Raw genomic sequence first — 13530 nt, forward strand, 5'->3', positions numbered from 1 at the left:
TCATGTCAGCGATTGGACCTTCAACATGTGGAAAGGGAAATTTTTCCCTTTCCTCCTTGTAATTACAAGGGAAAGGGTAAAAACTTCTTCATCGTCCGTGCGGTTGATATAGTCAAACACTTTAATTTTTGGCCACCTAAGACTCTGTTGCTCTCTGCGCATGCGCAGAACGTATTAAGAATGCATTGACAGCACCATGTGGAAGTGCACATTTTGTTTTGAATGATACTTAGTTGTTTATTCTCATGCTTTCAGTTATGCAAGGTGTATTTCGAGTACTCGAAATATTCGAGTATTCGAAATATTCAAGTACTCGAATGAATTCGAGCTTTTTACTCGGCTCGGCTCAAAAAATTAAAAGCTTGAAATAGCTCGATCGAGTTTCGAGCTTTTTGCACGCCTCTAGTAATCAGCACCCATATGAAAACACCCGAATAAAAATTAAGCTCCGATCTATGTAGCCTCTATGTCATCTGGCCTACTGTGCGACATAGGCCTGCGAGTTAAAACTAACATACAGTCTATGACGGAAATGTAACGCTCGGCTACATAGACTATACATAGGCTTAACAATGTAGGACCACATAAAAGTTCTACATAGGCTCTATGTAGGTAAATATACATACGATCTACGTAGGATTGGAATGTAATATTTATATAGGCCAAATAATATAGAATCTACATAGAGTGTAAATGTCATCTCTACATAGACAAACTGATGTCAAATCTATGTGTATGTAGTATCTATCTAGGCCAAATAATATACAGTCTATATAGAGTGTAATTTGTTCTCTACAAATAGAAGGTGTTAAAATTTAATTTAATTTAAATGTTTGGTGTTAAAATTAATTGTAAATATTTTATTATTCTAGTTCTAATAAACAAACAGAAATTAAAATTAAATAAAAGAATAAAATTAAAACAATTTCATTATATTTATATACATTTATTCAGTTCCAGTTTTTCATAAGATAAAAAAAATTAAACTCGTATTTATGATACACAATTTATTTATAATTATTTTATATACATTTTTTTAAATTTATTGAATAAATCAATTTAATAATTTCTGTAAAATATAATTAAAATGTATCAGTCCTTTAAAATTCGATATCACACAATAACACTTAAACAATTCACTTTACAACAAATTGTTCACTTAATATCCATTTTAATGCAACAATTCACAAAAAACTCACTTCACAACAAAATATTAACTTCAAAATAATTTTATCCCATGCGATTTTAGACTCTTTCTGACAAATGCTAAAGAGCAACTGACGCTCGAAAGACCTTCGGAAAAAGATTTTACAGAAAATATTTGAAGTCTCTGAACATTTGCTCTGTATATTTCAATCTGAAAAACTTCTAAGTTTTTGTCTAAGTAAATCTATAAGAAAAAAAGAGAACTGGAAAAGCTATAGAATAGTCCCCCTCTTACAATGAGGAACCCTTACCGAGTAAAAAAATAGTACGGCCTATGTATTTACTACGTAGTGTTTGTGTAGGATTAAAATAGAAATAAAAAAATAAAATAGGCCTTCTTTGTTCTTCTTTTGTCTTTTAAAATAGGCCTTCTATGTAGGCCAAGTTATGTACATTCTATGTAGAGTGTACGTAGATTTTCCTATGAAGGCCTATAAGATGTAGTATCTATGTAGGATATACGTAGGCCTTTCTATAGTCAATTGATGTAGGCCTCACAATGTAGTGTCGACATAGGTTTTGTGTAGACATATCTATGTAGGCCTGCAGTTTCTGAATCTAGGTAGGATCTACATCGACATTTCTATGTCTAACAGATATAGGTCGCCCAACGTAGTATTGAGGTGATATTTGGGTAGGTCTTTCTATGTAGGCCTATAATTGTTGTATTTATGTAGGATCTACATCGGTATTCTTATGTCTGACAGATATAGGCCACCCAACGTAGTATTGACGTAAGTTTTTGGTAGGACTTTCTATGTAAGCCCATATACATGAAATTTATGTAGGATCTACATTAGTATTTGTACATAGGAAAGATATAGGCTACCCAACGTAGTATTGAGGTAAGTTATTGGTAGGTCTTTCTATGTAGGTCCATATACATGAAAATTATGTAGGATCTACATTAGAATTTGTAAATAGGAAAGATATAGGCCACCCAACGTAGTATTGAGGTAAGTTTTTAGTAGGTCTTTCTATGTAGGCCCATATACATGAAATTTATGTAGGATCTACATTAGAATTTGTACATAAGAAAGATATAGGCCATCTAACGTAATGTCGAGGTAAGTTTTGAATAGGCTTTTCTATGTAGGCATTTAATTTTTAAATCTAGGTAGGATCTTCATCTGCATTCATATGTAGGAAATATACAGGACAGTCGACGTAATATCGAGATAAGTTATGAGCAGGCCTTTCTATGTAGGTCTACAGATATAATATTTATATAGGATATACAAAGACTTTCAAATGAAAATAATGATTGAAAATAAAATAAAACAAGCTATTTGTCTGTTAATGAAAGATATTTTTATCCTAAATTTTATTACAAAATTTTGACTGTCGAAAAGTTAGAAATATTTTTATAACTAGATCAGCAGTTTTATTCTAAAAATTTCAATTTATTTAAAAATAACTGTTAGTTTTTATAAAATAATTATTTATCAAAAATCATTCTTTCTTAGAAATGTAATATAAGATCGTATAAGTTTTTCTTTTAAACTGTTTATATATTGAGACGACAGGACGGCGGTCGGCTATCAAATTTTGTAAACCATTTTTGAACAAAGACTATTGCAGAAGTATTAGGCTTATGTGAGTCAGTTTTCTCTGGTTCTGTGATTTCCATTTTAGTCTTAATTGATCAGGCAAAGAGTAAAGATTACATGCATCTTCCAAGTGCGTATTTAATAAAAGCAAAAGTTAAAATATAATATTGTTTCTTATTCTATTTTATACCCATAATCCTAAATAATAACAATTATATTGTAAACAAATAAAAAATTACATTTGTTAATTTTATTGTAAATGGTAAATATTTCTTCTCTAAAGGCAAAATATATAAAATATTTAAAGTATTTTCTTATTTTCAAGTGTTTGTCACATCTCACATCTGGTTTGTTTTGGTTGACCATCTCTAAAGGTTCCTCATTGTAAGAGGGTATTTTTATAGCTTTTCCACTTCTCTTTCTTTCTTATAGATTTACTTAGACAAAAACTTAGAAATTTTTCAGATAGAAATATACAGGGCAAATGTTTAGGAACTTCAAATATTTTCTGTAAAATCTTTTTCCGAAGGTCTTTCGAGCGTCAGTTGCTTTTTAGCATTCGTCACAAAGAGTCTAAAACCGTGTGTGACAATATTATTTTGAAGTTAATATTTTTTTGTGAAGTGAATTTTTTCGTAAGCAGAATTTTTTTTCGCATTAAAATGGATATATGAAAAGTGAGTTGTAAAGTGAATAAATAGTAAAGTGAATTGTTTAAGTTTTCTATTGTATTAAAATTTTTAAAGGACTGATATATATATTTTAATTATATTTTGTGGAAATTATTAATTTCATTTATTCAATAAATTAAGAAAATTTATGTGTATGAAATAATTATAATTAAATTGAATATAATAACTACTTATTTAATTTATAATTACAATTGTAAAGGAATAGTAGACTGAATAACTGAAACTGAATGAATCTAAATATACTTATATATAATTGAATATCATGTCTTAATTTTATTCCGTAGTTTGTTTGTTTATTAGAACTACATTAATTAAATTCCCGCATGTAATGTGAAAACCAAAACTAGATTAAATATAAATCCCTACTTAATTTCCTTCTAATTTAAATTGTGTAATTTTTACCAAGTGATAAATTCATAAAAATATAATTTTCTACTTTTTGCAAAGAAAACATTGCAGTTTAGAATTTTTTGTCAACAATTACTATCTAATAAAATTATAGAATTTCAAATTTATTTATATATATCTTGTGTGATTATAAATCTATGTAGAAAGTACTTATTAGCACTACATAGATCTTATAACAATTGGCCTACATAGACTACATTCAAAATTTCTATTTACATTCTACATAGTCAGGCCTATGTAAATATTACAGAAAAATACTACGTAGATTCTATATAGCGTGGCCTACGTAGAACATATGCACTTCTGCTACGTGGGCTCTACATATTCTGCCATACATAGAGTAGATGTAACCAAGCGTTTGTAGATCCTACATAATGTGGCCTATGTACTACCTACAGTAAAACTGATACGTAGGTTCTAGCTTGTTGGCCTACGTAGAATTTGAAGGGACGAGCGTTACATTCTTACGTAGAACATACATCATGTGGCCTATGTACGACCTACATTAATACTGATACGTAGGTTCTAGCTTGTTGGCCTACGTAGAATTTAAAGCGACGAGCGTTACATTCTTACGTAGGCATTATGTCCGATTTGACTCGCAGGCCTATGTCGCCAGGTAGGCCAGCCAACATAGATCCTACATACTGACGACTTTAATTTTTATTCGGGATGGTCAACTACGACTAACCAGATGTGACAAACTCTTGAAAACAAGAAAATTCTTTTAACATTTTATATTTTTACCTTCATATGAAAAATGTTTTTCAGTTTTAATAATATTAATAAATTAAAAAGTTGCTTTTAATTGTTTGTAAAATAATTATATTTTTAAATATATTTTAAATACTTCTAAAAATATTTCTAACTCTTAGGCAGTCAACATTTTTAAATAAGATTTTGGATAAAAATGATTTTCTATTAACAGAAAAATAGCTTGTTTTATTTGATTTTTGATTGCTCATATGTAATCAGGGTTTTTTCTAAATTATATTAATGAATATCATATTGTGTTCGTATATCCTATACAGATATTACATCTCTAGGCCTATATAGTGAGACCTACTCATACCTTATCTCGATATTACGTTGGGTGGTCTGTGTCTTTTCTACATACGAATGTAGATGTAGATCCTACATAGATTTTACGAATTAAAGGCCTACATAGAAAAGCCTATACAAAACTTACCTCAACATTACGTAGGGTGGCCTATATCTTTCCTATGTACGAATACTAATGTAGATCCTAAATAAATTTAATATATATGGGCCTACATAGAAAGACCTACCCAAATATTACCTCAATACTATGTTGGACGACCTATATCTGTCAGACATAGGAATGTTGATGTAGATCCTACATAGATTCAGAAATTGCAGGCCTACATAGATATGCCTACACAAAACCTATGTAGGCACTACATTGTAAGGCCTACATCAATTGACTATAGAAAGGCCTACGTATATCCTACATAGATACTACATCTTATAGGCCTTCATAGGGAAATCTACGTACACTCTACATATAGAATGTACATAACTTGGCCTACATAGAAGGCCGATTTTAAGGCTACATAAATCCTACGTAGTATTTACATAGTCCGTGTTAGATTTTTATTCAGGTGCACCTGAATAACAAATTTCATGTAAATTTTACGCGATTTTTGAAAATACTTTAGTCATATTAGATCAAACATTTTGAATTTTGAAAAACTGAAACCGGATTTGTAATCAGCGACCTCGAAAACCCCAGAGTAACAAAAGATATAGAAAACTATACATTACTTTGTGAGTTATTGTTAATTTTGTTTTTCCTGACCTGACTATTTGATACTTATACTGGCCTCTCTCAGATAACTTCTATAGTACTATTATATAACTTGAATTTAACACACATTTTAGAACCTAAACACAAAAAAAGTTGTACCAAAATTTTCTTCATTTTCTTCCTTCGATTGAAGAACTATTATATACCTACTATCGGTTCAAAAAGTATAGTCAGTTGACTTTGAAGGCTTGTAACTTGAGTAAAAAAAATCGCACAATATTGAAACTGGATGAAATCAGTAGGTAATTTATTTCTACGTAACTGCAGAAAATGAAAAACTAAAAAAAATTTCTCTTAAAGTTATTAATTTTTGAAGGAAAAAAGTACATGTTTTTTGACACTGTTTTCAAGAAGGCCTACTTTGGAAACACGTAACTCGTTTAATAAGAGTCCTATAAAGTTCCTGATTTTTTTCTATGTTCCTTGAATCTTCTTGAATAATGTTGTTTAAACAAATAAGCGTTATTATAATAACTTTTTGAGATTATTAAACGAAACCGTAGACATGTTATCTCCGTTGTAAAAAAAAGGTACAAAGATGAGACAAAATGCACTTTACGGAGAATTCGACACTGATTACAATCAATTGAAAAAATTTTCTAAAAAAAATTATTTCAATGAATTATTTGCAAAAGAATTTTGTGTTTTTTGCTTTATTGCACTATTAGCAGACAGGTGCTTCCCATCGTAAGTCTTTTTGTCCGTGACTGAAAGTTTACTGCTACTACCCTTTTTTTGGTAAGTTTTTTTCGTGGTACACACAGATTTATTGCTTTAAGGATCGAGTGTCGAAGGATAGGCAAAGGTGTAAACATCGAAAATATTTTTGCTCAGCAAAAGAAAATTCTAACTTGAACCCCGGCGTTCAATAACAGTTATTGAGCTTAACTGTACGTTAGGGTTCCAGTCAAGTAGCAGTGACAACCTCTGAGTCTCTCATTTATACTTGACTGGCATTACGGCTTGTAAACGCGCTTACCTGCAGTTATTGCATGCGTTGCTTCTATTGTATACAGATCTGGGTGAAACCTACCTGGAGTTTCCAATCCCTCAGTTATTCAATTGACTGTTTCTGGTCATTTTTGAATTATATTTGCAAATTCTTTCTTTGAAAGATCAATACAAAATAATTAAAACATGTTATTAAGGCAATTTTTTAATTTGTTCCTAAATTATTCTTAAAAATGCAAACGAATAAAGGAAATATTTTATTATATTTAAAAAAAATTCAATAATGTTTAATAATATACATATAATCCATAAAAGTGTAAGTAATGATGAAAGTTCTAAATAATTAAAAATATCACTCTATAAGCAGAAAAACAAAAAATTTGTTGAAAATTATTAATTTAATATTTATTTATTTTCTCCATTGTAAACATTATACAAGCTTATACAATATAATTATTAATTTAATATCAAATTAAATTTTTACATTATTATAATAGAGCGTTAACAAATTAATATTCGTTTTTAGACTCTGAGGATATGCAGTGCCGCTCAATAACTTTTGCCCACACTACAGCGATTGAAGGCTTTACAAAAAGTTTTGTATTTTGTTTATTACTAAAGATACAAAGCTCATTAAGGTCTTTTTTTAAAGGTCTGTTCCTAAGCTTTAACACTGTATAAATCAGAAATTAAAAAAAATTAATTTGTTAATGTTTAAAAAATGTTATTGCAACTTAAAACTTTTCGTTTTTTTCTGTTTTTTTAAAGTGATACTGTTTTATAGGAAATGGTCGCATTTTATTCTCACACATATTTTCTAAAATCTAGTTTTATCACCTTTAAAATGCATTTTTTAAAATTTTTATACGATAATTTTTAAGAAAAATATGATTTTTTGTTTAAAAAGTTAGCCATTTTTTTCAATTTTTAATAACTCAAAAACGGTTATTTTAGGAAACAATTTTTAAGAACATAAATTGTTCCTTTTTGTGTGCAGAATTAAAAAAGAAATATTAAAAAATTTTTTTTGAAAAAATTTTTTTTGACTTTTTTTGAAAATAAATTTTTTTTTTATTTTTTAAAATTTTTGAGTTTTAATTGTAGAAACTCGCTTGTTTTTTAAACATCAACAAATTAATTTTTTTAATTTTTGATTTATACAGTGTTAAAGCTTAGGAGCAGACCTTTAAAAAGAGACCTTAATGAGCTTTGTTTACAGGTTCTTCCTGTATACAGTTGAATTTTGGGCAATTGAGACCGCCCCCCCCCTCGTGTTTCTTCAGAATTTAATTTCATATTTTGTAAAGAGAAAAATTTATTTTTTAATATTTTTCTTCTTAATTCTTGTTTTTAAAATTTTAATTATATAAAAGATCAAACCGTTTATTCAAATAACCATTTAACATAAAATCTATTTGTCCGAAATTCTATTTGACATAATTTTCAAACATTCGAACTACTTTTCAACCTATAATGCAAGTCACAGAAATTTTGTTTGTCCTGAAATAACAATGAAATTTTCAAATATATTTTTCTCATATCTATTATAATTTTAGGACAAATGAAATTTCTGTGACTTGCATTATAGGTTAAAAAGTAGTTCTAATGTTTGAAAATTATGTCAAATGGCAATTTTGAGGATTAATAATTGACAAATAGTCATTCGGAAAAACAAAATTTATGTCAAAAACAATTTGACTATTTAAATATTAGGGTAAAGAATAATTCGATAAATCTGAAAATTATGTGAAATAAAGTTTCGATAATAAGAATTTCCATGTTTTGAAAATTACGAAATTGAAATTTGGGGAACATAATCATGCGCCCCATATATATGATTATTTTGTTGTATTTTTTAAGGCTTAAGCACAATAGGTTCGCGAAAGTCGTTCGCGAACGAAAAGCATAAGTTAGAAAAGTACAGAGGTATATTTGTGTCCTTTTCTATCTCATGCGTCTCGTTCACGAACGACTTTCGCGAACCTATTGTGTGTTGGACTTTAGTCTGTCACAGCAGAAATTTGTTTTGTTCCGGTTAAGATAAGTTAGTGAGGTTAGGAACATTTTTTTTACAAAAGACATATAGCTTGTACTGTTAATGTGGTTCATATTTAAAATATTTTAAATAGAACTTACATATTACATAATTATTTAAAACCTTTTGATTATTAATTAAAGAAGGTAAATTGTTAATTTAAATAATTTTCATTTTCTCAATTAAAGAAAACTTATTTCTTTCTATTCTGGCATTTATCACTAACCAGAAATACTTCATACATAACACATTCTCAACACATTATTTTTTTCGATTGTAGACGCAGCGTAAAAATACAAAATTAAAAAACAATTATTTGCCGAAAATAAAATAAGAATCCAAAAGAAAAAATACAATACAGCAACACTTTTATAATATAATATGAATGTATATTTATTTATAATGAAATAAATTTTTTGGTAGGAATATTATGGCAAGCTTGCATAGCAAGCTTGCAAGATTTGTGAGTTTGCTATGCAAGCTTGCCACAATATTCCCACAAAAAAATTTATTTTCCTACAAAAATATTTATTATACAACCTAAAAATGTACATAAAAAATAAAAATAGAATGACAAAAAATTTAATTAAACTCTCAAAAAAATTAGCTAACTTACGTCTTATTTAAAAATAAGGTGTAAAATTTAAAACAAATTCTAAATTCAAGTTGAATTGACTTTTTACAAAAATATGTTAATAGTCTTCATCACTGTTACTACTGTCATCAATATCACTATCTTCGCTGCTATCATCTGCAGTGTTAATAATTATAGATTCGATTTGAGTTGCTCTAATGGAATCGGATTTTCTTGATTTTTCTTCTTCTTCCTCTGCATGTTTTATGCACTTTGACCACAATTTTCCAGACACCTTATCTATTGCTTTAAAGCACAATTGATGAACATCCTTAACTTTAAACGTTTTATTGTTTTTTGCAATGTCATTTTTAACGAATGCCCATATAAGTTCGATGGGATTATATTCGCAGTGAGCAACAGGTATCCATAAAATTTTTACGTCAGCACCACGAATGTCTTTTGCTATTTTTTCTAATAAATATTGTTTAGGATAGTGATAACGTCGGGCTAGTTGTAGCAATGATTCCTTAGTTAAATCACTGAAGGATTGTACGAGGTCAGGTACAGGTACTTCACGTTTATAAAGCCAATTAATAATTTTAGCTTTGAGCCATTGAGTAGTAGGATTTCGAAATTCTGGATCAAGCATCGTATGATAAGGAGCTTGATCCAAAACGATAACTGATTTTCTTGGAAGCACTGTTAACACATGTCGAAACCATTCTTCGTAATGTTTGACGTTCATTTCACCATGATAATCTTCTGTGCGTTTTTGTCCAATAAAGCAGTTTAAACAACCTTCAACGAAGCCATTCTTCCCACCGATGTGTAAAATAATTACTCTTTTTCCAGCTCCAGATGGCGTTATGAAACCCCCACGTTGACCATAAACTTGTTGTACATGATCACGATAGTAATCGAAATTATTGTTTTCTCTATTAAGAATATTCTCTACCCAACCAAATTTTCTTGAATGATTAGCACCGCACCAAGTTTCATCCGTAAAAAAAATGTTGAAATCATTATTTCGGTAATTTTTAATAGTAAGAAGAAAGCTGTCTCGTTGGGCTGCTATTTTTGAACTTTCCATCCACACTGGTTTTTTGTTTAATTTTACATATTGAAAATTGAGCATTTTCATCCATTTTCTAAGTGTAGATAATTTAAATTCTGGAAGATCAGGTACATCATTATACAATTGTTCATATAATGCTTTAGTTGTAGGAAATTCTTTGTTGCAGTAGAAATCATGAATTTTTCTTCGAATTATTGCTTGCAAATACTCTTCACATGGAATAAGAGGCCTCCCGCTTTTTGGCTTAATTTCTAGTTTTCCACTTATATTCCACTCTTTTGTAATTCGGTAAACACTTCTTGCCGAAATTTGCAAACAATTTGCTGTCCTTTCAACGACTTTTGAAGTATCAGCAGGTCCAAATTTTTTTTCGTTTTCAAAATATTCCCTTGCGCAAAGAACAAAATTTTTCTCTTGCTCTAAAAAGTAATGTTTTCCAAAATATTTATTATATTTTGTAAGTGAATTTTTATCGCTGATATTTAATTCAGAACACGGAGATATTTGGCTATTTCTATTAATATCTGATATTGTCAAATCGTTTTCCGCATCCATGTTCTGTTCAGTATCTTTGTTAAAGTCATTGAAAACATCTTTACATTGAAATAATTCATTCCCTGAATCAGAAATAATCTGGTCGATTAACCCATCAAAATAACACATTTCATTAAAGTCACTATACTGGTTCAGATCGGCACTAACATTAACAGAATTATTATCAAAATTACTATTACACTCAGTTAGAATACTAAAATGTCCATCCATGTTTTCCTCTCTATGTTGACCTGTAAAAAGTAAGTGCAGAGTTCGGACAGTATCACTTTTTTTAAACGGAAATACTAAAAATTGATTGTCTTCAGTCTTTCGAAAAACAATAACATTAATGTTATAAGCACTTGCAGCAGCTCGACACTCTAACATTGAACCATACGTATTTATTTTTCCCATTTCATATTTGTAAATAAGAGGATATTTCATATTTAAACCAAATTCTGCTTCTTCACAATATTCTTCCCAATGATCAATGACAAATCGCACAATTTTTTGTCGAACTGAATAACTGCTGCGTTGTTCAAGACATTTTCTAAGACATAAAAAAAGACAATCACCTGTTCCCCCTAGATTAGTTATATAGAATTCTCTATTTTCAATTTGTATTTTAGTCTCCATTACACACGATAACACAGTAATATTATGAATTATTTAACACTATTTTAAACAGATTTTTACTTTGGAATCAAAATATTCGATATATTTTGAACTGCTGGACTTTCAAGTTTCCCGTTGAACAGTTCGAAATAGACTAAATTGGTGTTTGAAAATGCAAAAATGATGACAATTTTGACAACCACCTTTTGTACAAAAGTTACGTGCATAATTCTCATCGGCATTTATGGATACAAATATATAATATAATGTACAGCAATTGAAGAAAACAGAAACTATCTATTTTAATACCTTTTTCTATTCATACGCTGGGTGTCTGAGCGCAAACTCTATTGTGAAAGTAGCACCGCAGGGTGCCAAACCCTTAATATCGCCTTAAGTGGTTTTTGTTAATGACTTAATTGAGGAACAACAAATTTGTTTAATATTAAAAATTTTCTATTTTCAACACAGAATTCATAATCCTTAAATTATTACGGTTACAACCATATATTATTTGTTGAAAGAAAGTTAATTTTGAAAAAATGTAAATAAACAATACTCTGTTGTATAAAATTATTTAAGTATTGTAAAACAAAAATATGGAGAATTGAATTCTACCGCAATAAGAAACATCATATTACTATTAATTATTATTATTAAATAGAAATAATAAATATATATAGTAAGAAAAACTTCATGTCAGTCATAGCCTATGAGTGCGAGAGAGACGCACTTATGCTATTTCCGTACTTTCATATGACTGACATGTATTTGTTTAAATATTGAGAATTTAAGTCTGGCTTTATTTAAAAAAAATAGTTGGTTATAAAATAAACATTATTATAATTAATTATAATAAATTATAATTATATATTATTTATAACTCATCATAATTAATTATAATAATGTTTATTTTATAACCAACTATTTTTATAAATTATTATAATAATAATATATAAAAATTATGTAATTATAATAATGTTTATTTTATAACCAACTATTTTTTTAAATCAAGCCAGACTTAAATTCTCAATATTTAAACAAATACATGTCAGTCATATGAAAGTACGGAAATAGCATAAGTGCGTCTCTCTCGCACTCATAGGCTATGACTGACATGAAGTTTTTCTTACTATATATATTTATTATTTCTATTTAATAATAATAATTAATAGTAATATGATGTTTCTTATTGCGGTAGAATTCAATTCTCCATATTTTTGTTTTACAATACTTAAATAATTTTATACAACAGAGTATTGTTTATTTACATTTTTTCAAAATTAACTTTTTTTCAACAAATAATATATGGTTGTAACCGTAATAATTTAAGGATTATGAATTCTGTGTTGAACATAGAAAATTTTTAATATTAAACAAATTTGTTGTTCCTCGATTAAGTCATTAACAAAAACCACTTAAGGCGATATTAAGGGTTTGGCACCCTGCGAATTTACGCACGTATTTCGTATCCTTTAACATTATAGCAGACAGTGTTGAATTTAAGGCGGCTTTTAAATTAATAAATTATATAATAATTATATTAATATTTATCGAATATAAAAATTATTTTATGTTCAGAAGAAATATTTCTTCCAATTTCTATTTCTTATTTTCGTTCCCTATTAATTCTTTATTTCACTTTTATTTCTTTCACACTTATACATTTGGGACTCACTGACCTGCTTCTTTCTACAGAAATATTGTTTCTAGGATTTCAAATTTCCACGCCTATGGGAAATAGTTTACGATAGGTAGCACCTGTCTACTAATAGTGCAATAAAGCAAAAAACTCAAAATTCTTTTGCAAATAATTCATTGAAATAATTTTTTTTACAAAATTTTTTCAATTGATTGTAATCAGTGTCGAATTCTCCGTAAAGTGCATTTTGTCTCATCTTTGTACCTTTTTTTACAACGGAGATAACATGTCTACGGTTTCGTTTAATAATCTCAAAAAGTTATTATAATAACGCTTATTTGTTTAAACAACATTATTCAGGAAGATTCAAGGAACATAGAAAAAAATCAGGAACTTTATAGGACTCTTATTAAACGA

This window comes from Leptopilina heterotoma, unplaced genomic scaffold (assembly GCF_015476425.1).
Source record: "Leptopilina heterotoma isolate Lh14 unplaced genomic scaffold, ASM1547642v1 Lhet_29, whole genome shotgun sequence".
Taxonomy (NCBI): Eukaryota; Metazoa; Arthropoda; class Insecta; order Hymenoptera; family Figitidae; genus Leptopilina; species Leptopilina heterotoma.